At 55.9% G+C, this 6,675-nt stretch overlaps 1 pseudogene; it reads right to left on the bottom strand.

Annotated features, from left to right (window-relative positions):
* Positions 1–2,015: 2,015 nt before the first annotated feature.
* LOC118619292 lies at positions 2,016–4,160 on the bottom strand (annotated as a pseudogene).
* Between the last annotated feature and the right edge of the window lie 2,515 nt (positions 4,161–6,675).

Below are 6,675 nucleotides of genomic sequence, written 5' to 3'. Positions count from 1 at the left end.
CTAGGCCTTTCCTTCTGCACCCCTGTGCTTTTCGCATACCATGCTCAGTGCTCAGCCAGGCAGGACGTCTGTCCCCAGGGCCCGGAGGCCAGACTGGCTCTGGGCCAGGGTGAACTCCTTACGCATAGGAAGCTGCTACAATCATGTCTCATGTGACAGAGGAGGAAAGAAACGCTTGCATCGGCTCAGTAACACTGCGATTGCCCAGGCTGCGTCTCCGAGCCCGGACTGCGGTCCCAGAGGCGGCTGCTTATGGACGGTTTCCCACAAAGATATGGCTGAGAAGCATCACCTCTGTGTGACCAGATGGCTCGTTTAGACACAGCCATACACTGTATCAAATAAATGGTGGTCACATCCTCCGGGATTAACAAGCACCTTCCTGTTTCTGGAGCCGCTGGGAAATGCTGGTTCTGGTTCTTGTCCGTGTGGCCAGGGTCATCCCGGTCACCCCAGGGAGCCTGCGACCCCACGCCGCCTGCAAGTCTTTAGCGAATATTTTCTTCTATTTAGGGGCAAAAAAGAAAAGGAAAGGAGAAAGGAGAAGTCTGTGTGTCTTCACTTGTTCTGAAATGTCAGCGAGGAGGTTCCTTGACGGGGAGTCAGCGTGGGGAAGGCTTGCAGGGTCGGGGTGCGTGGGGAGCTGCAGAGAGCAGATTCCAGTTTATGCAGTTCTTTCTCTTCGGGGTCGGCGGACACAGGTATTCTGAACAAGCGAGGACGAGGGCGGACAGGAAACGGCAGGGAAGTGGACACCGGAACACGTAGGAGCTATTTTCTCTGCCAGGCGCCCCCCTGCGGCGGGCTCTCTGGTGGCCACTGCAGGGAGCCGGTCGACGGCATCGGCCACAGCAGGGCCAGCAGCAGCCAGACGGCGCGGCCCTGGGACACCCGGGAGGTTCCTGCCGTGTGTCTGAGCGAGCACTGAGGCAGAGTGAGCGTTTGTTCAAGCCGACCCCCGGAGTGAGCAAGAGATGATACATTTGATCGGAATAACTGCGACGAGAAGCTCCTGAAGGAAAAACAGCCCCTTGATGGCACCTAAACGGAATGGCACCCGGAGCCGCTCATTAGGGTGATGAGTGAGCTCCGGATGGGCAGCCAGATGCATCACGCCGGCCTGCAGACAGACTGGAAATCCACGCGGGAAGCACTGAAGAGCGAGATGAACGGGACAGGAAACCCCTTACGATGTTTCTCTTTATTCCATGGTTTCACACTACATCTGAGCCCCGTTCACAACTCGTTGGGTTTGGGTGACAACTGTCTAGCCTCTCCGGGCAGTTCACTCTCTCCACTTCCCAGCTGGCCACATGGGTCACGTTGTCCTTCATCCTTTCTTTTCCACCTTCTGCACACCCCCCCACTGGGGATCGGGCCCACAACCTGGGCATGTGTCCTGACCGGGAATCGAACCAGTGGCCTCTTGGTGCAGGGTCAATGCTCAACCATGAGCCACACCAGCCAGACTTTCCTTCATCTTTTCAATTCTGTGCAGGGAAACAGTCACCATGTGCTTAAGACGTGGGCGTCATTTCCCACTGTTTGTAGGCAAGGAAAACATCTCAGCGCAGCTTGCATAGCCTTTGCCTGCGTCCCCTGATCCCCTGCTTGCCCACCAGGTGGCGGGCGCTCTCACGTCCTGCAATGTCATCCACGAAGCTCCCGGCTCTTAGGACCGGCACCGGCTCTGATCCCCCGAGGCAAAGTTCTTCTTCCTCACCGAGCTAACCCTCCTGCATGTCCAGTGTCCACAGGGGCACCTCTTCAGGAGAACTCTGCCCAGACCAGAGCCCAGACCAGAGCCTCTGGCCGTGTCCGAGTCTTTCTTTAGGTCCTCATTTCATTATGCACTGATGTCAACACCTTTGTTCCACACAAGACTGAGATCTGCAAGGTCAGGGAACCGTCTCTTCTGCATCTCCAAGCTTAGCTGGTCTCTGTGCAGTGTACTGTGGGGTAGGTGTCATCACCTGTGTGGAGTAGGTGTTATCATCTGTGTGGAGTAGATGTCATCACCTGTGTGGAGTAGGTGTTATCACCAGTGTGGAGTATGGTGTGGAGTAGATGTCATCATGACCTGTGTGGAGTATGGTGTGGAGTAGGTTCATCATGACCTGTGTGGAGTATGGTGTGGAGTAGATGTCATCATCACCTGTGTGGAGTATGGTGTGGAGTAGATGTCATCTTCACCTGTGTGGATCAGGGTGTGGAGTAGATGTCATCATGACCTGTGTGGAGTATGGTGTGGAGTAGGTTCATCATGACCTGTGTGGAGTATGGTGTGGAGTAGGTTCATCATCACCTGTGCGGAGTATGGTGTAGAGTAGGTTCATCATAACGTGTATGTTGTAGGTGTCATCACCTGTGTGGAGTAGGTGTCATCACCTGTGTGGAGTAGGTGCTCATCACCTGGTATGCATTGCTCATTTAATTTCTAGGAGGAAGTTGCTATTTTTTTTTTAATTCTCATGCAATCCTCACCCAAGGATATATATTTTTTTATCTTCAGGTAATGCAGGAGGGAGAGAGATGAAGAGAAAGGGAGAGAGAGAGAAACATTGATGTGAGAGGGACACATCAGCTGGCTGCCTCCCGCATGACCCCAACTAGGGCCGGGATGAACAGCAACTGACATACATGCCCTTGGATAGAATTGAACCCATGACTCACTGGTCCGAGGGCTGATGCTCTCTACCACTGAGCCAAAAGGTCAGGGCGGAAGTTGCTATTTTAACTCACGTGGTTCTGATGAGGAAGCTGAAACATGGAGAACATAAGTAGCTAGTAAATGCAGAAAAACACTTAAGCTCAATCTGTCTGTCATCACAAATTGCAATTGTTTCCTCTTGAAACCTTTTCTTCTGAATTTGTTTGTGCTTAAGAAAACAGCTTTGCCCACAAGTCACTGTGCCCTGAACTTACGACACCAACCTATATTTGGCCAATTAGGAACTAGGCCAAACTACATTCTTCTTGGAAGGTCTTGTCGGTTGATAAACGGCACTTAACTGATGACTTCTTTCATGTAAACTTAACAGGAATTCATAAGTTGCATTGATTTTGCCCCAAGAGATGAGGGACCGGTGGTAATTCAGATGGGCACCTCTAAAAAGATTTGTCAGTTTCCCATCCCATTCTACCCAGATTTTTTGGAAAACCGTGGGAAAAGATTGAAATTCCCCCCAATCTGCAACCGCGTGCGAGTTTCTACATTACCTGGAAAAAACTAGATTCCCACATGGCACCCCATAGACTCCACAGGTAAAATCACTGCCCAAATGAGCACTGTGAGATGTTGCAGTAGGCAGATGCCCCCCAAATGGACCCCGGAGGCCCAAAAACGGGACATTGCTGAATCCACTGTGGAAAAGAACAGGAACCAAACCCCGGCGACACTCTCCAGCTCCCTGGAATTTCTGTGCCCTGACAGCCTGATACGTGTTTGTAAACTTGTCTTGAGCTGTGGTCTTGAAGCAACGTTTGAACTCTTTCCAGAGGAGTGGATGTCGCTTCTGTTGTCCCTGAAAATATCGCTGCCAGGCTCCGGGGTTGCGAACTCCGGGGTGCTGCTATGCTTACGGAGGAGGCAAGATAAAGCCCCATGCAGACCAAACAGAAGTGCAGCGTAGTTGTCCTCTGCATGGATGGGGGAAAGGTTCTGAGACGCAGGTTTCAAAATCCAACCCCCCTCACCTGAAGCACGGCATTCCTGGTCCTTTTTTTTTTTTTTTTTATCCTCACCGGAGGACATTTTTCCATTTTTTGTTCAGATAGAGTGGGAGGGAGAGAGAGGAAGAGAGAGGGAGAAACAGTGATGTGAAAGGGACACGTCGAGTGGCTGCCACCCACACAACCAACCAGGGCCGGGGACAAACTGCAACCGAGGTACATGTCCTTAGCGGGAACCGAACCCGGGTCTCTCTGGACCGCAGGCCGACGCTCTAACCGCTGAGCCAAACCAGCCAGGGCGCATTGCTGGTTCTGACTCGATGCAGCTGTTGCGGGAAGAGGACCTTCTGAATGGGACGTGTGATCTACACTGAGAGCCGTGTTGCAGCCCCACAAACAATGTCTCATCTCACCAACACTTTTATTGTCACCTCTTGTTTTGAAGATGTTAAGATTGGTGACCTCTTTTTATGAGCTTCTGACTCCATCCTGTGGCTTAAGATGTTTCTTCTTCATGAAGGATTTTTTTTTAACCCTCAGTTGTTTAGAACTGTGACCGGATACCACTGCGGCCCAGAGTCTGCCCTGGGGCACCGTCTGGGCCTGGGCTTTTGAGGGATGGTAGCTTTTTGGTAACGTTCTCATTCCCCTTGTTAATGTTCTGCTCGGTTCTCTCTTCTGGAGTCATCTTGATAACCTGGTAGCCACCGGCTGGCCGGTTGGCCACAACTGCATTTTTAATCATGGGGCTAAACTGTCCTCTGAGCCAGGAACTCTCCCAGACTTCCCCCCTTCATTGTATGCCTGGTGCGCAGGAGCCCAGCGTGTTCAGTGATGCTCTGGAGCCTGACTGGCTTCCTCCCTCCCTCCCTCCCTCCCTCCCTCCCTCCCTCCCTCCATTCCTCCCTTCCCCACTTCCCTTCTCCCTCCTTCCTTTCTGCTTTCATTCCTGTCACTGAAGATTTCAAACGTGTAACGTATGCTGGGTACCATGGCATTTATACTTACCAATATATTGGCGATCAATATCTGCACATCTACCTGTCTGCCTGCCTGTTCGAAGCAGTGGCCGGGGAAGCCGGTCAGATTGGACGTGTTCAGCTGGCCTGCGGCTCTCTGGGAGGTCCTCCGCTGCCCTTCCGATGGGGCGGGGACGTTAGCCGGGGCCCCTTGCTTATCCAGCTCTGGACGAACCTCAGGGACAAACCCTCCTCCTTTCTCATTCTTCTGAGAACAGTGTCCCAGCACTGTGGCCGGATGCGGGCCTCCGGCTCCTCAGGGTCCAGCCGCCTGCACCGGGGGCAGAGAGGGCAGGGGCTTTGGCAGGGTGAGCCCCACCCGGGTGGGCGCAATGCTGGCCTCTCCCTCCAGGGTCATGCCCTGTGGCCGTGTCTCCCCACCGCCAGCCAGCTTGAAGCCAGGACCCCATAGCTTTGCTTCTGATGAAGGGTGCACGTCTTGGCACCTGCCTTCAGGTGCAGCATTGTTTTAGGGCACAAGGGAGAGCTGGGGAGCAGACCCCAGCCTGGCGCTGGGGCAGCGGCCCTGACACAGGACGGGACGGGATGTCATCCGTAAGGCCTGGAAGGGACAAGGTCCTTTCCTCTGCTTGTGCGATTGTTTTCTTCCGCACAGGGCCCGCGCGTGGTCCTGGGGCTGGCGGAGGGAATGCAAGCTGATCTCTTTTTAGGCAGCACGTTCATTTTCGCAGGAAGACTCAATTACCCCCCCTTGCAAGGCTATAAATGAGCTGGGCAGGCTCCTGATCCAGCCCCTCATCATGATTCACAGGAGGCTTCACTTTTCTCCTCTGGTCTTTGCCGGCGGCTCCTGGAGGCCGGCCAGCCTCTCGGAGGAGATGACAAACCTTCCCTCACAGCTTCCTACACGTGTGCTATTTTGTTCTCTCCCAAATGTCACCCTCTCCTCGGATTCCAAACGCCTCATGGCTGGTGTGCCTGTGGACGGCTGCGCCGACGGCCCTGCGTGTGGATCTGAGCTCGGCCTGGGCCGTTTGCGTCACAGGAGGCAGACACCGCTGTGTGCCACGCGTGGACCCCTTGGCTTTGTCCGAAGCGGGGCAGAGGGAATCACCGAGCTGAATTCCCAGGCCAGGAAGGCAGCATGAGGGGTCGGCGCAGAGGGTGGGGGCTTTCGCAGGGTGAGCCCCCACCCCGGGCACCGTGCCGGCCTCTCCCTCCAGGGTGCATGGCATCATCTCACCTCTGACTTCCCCATCCTGCGTGGCCACCCCGAGGCAAGGCCCTGCCGCAGACCCTCAGCAGCATCTCCGGCCTGCCAGCCCACGCGCCGTGGCCGTCTCCCGTCGGTGCGGGTCTCCCGTCGGTGCGGGTCTCCGTCGGTGCGCGTCTCCGTCGGTGCGGGTCTCCCGTGGGTGCGCGGGGTGGGCTGTCCTCCGGCCCCCGCCCCTCACTCACGCCTCTGCGTTCTTCAGCGGAACAAGCCCTGTCAGCGAGCGTCATGCTGGGTCTCGGCTCCTGCGACACTGTCACCTGGAAGCTTGGGTCCTCTGGGAGGGTCCTGCCCACCTGTTGAGCCAGTCGCGTGCCTGGGACGGAGGATGCCCGGGCAGTGTGCCACAGTGTGTCCCAGGCGGCCCCAGGTGCCGCCAGGATTCAGGACAGGGGCGCCCACAGGCCGCTAAGCCCTTGACTTCTCACGTCCTAGGGATTCGAAGAAGGGATGGGACTTTCACAGATGCAGACAGATGCGTCGCAAAGCACGGTGATGGGCGTGGCTGCGGCTGTGGGCGCTGTGGGCAGAGCCCGGGGGAGGGACTGGCCAGGAGGGCAGGGAAGCCCCGGGAACGGGCATTGGAGCGCCCGGATTCCCTGGGAGAGGTGTCTGGGCGGCAGGCACGGCAGGGGAGAAGACCCGGCTTTCCAGCGACCGTGTCCGGAGGGCAGTGCCCTGGGCAGTGCCGTGGGCTGTGCCGTGGGGAGAAGGAAATCATTCCCAGCAGGACCGGGGCACCCGTGCCTG

This window comes from Molossus molossus, unplaced genomic scaffold (genome assembly GCF_014108415.1).
Source record: "Molossus molossus isolate mMolMol1 unplaced genomic scaffold, mMolMol1.p scaffold_m16_p_6, whole genome shotgun sequence".
NCBI classification, from domain to species: Eukaryota; Metazoa; Chordata; class Mammalia; order Chiroptera; family Molossidae; genus Molossus; species Molossus molossus.
The sequence above is the reverse complement of the archived record's forward strand: the minus strand, read 5'-3'. Positions and strand labels throughout refer to the sequence as shown.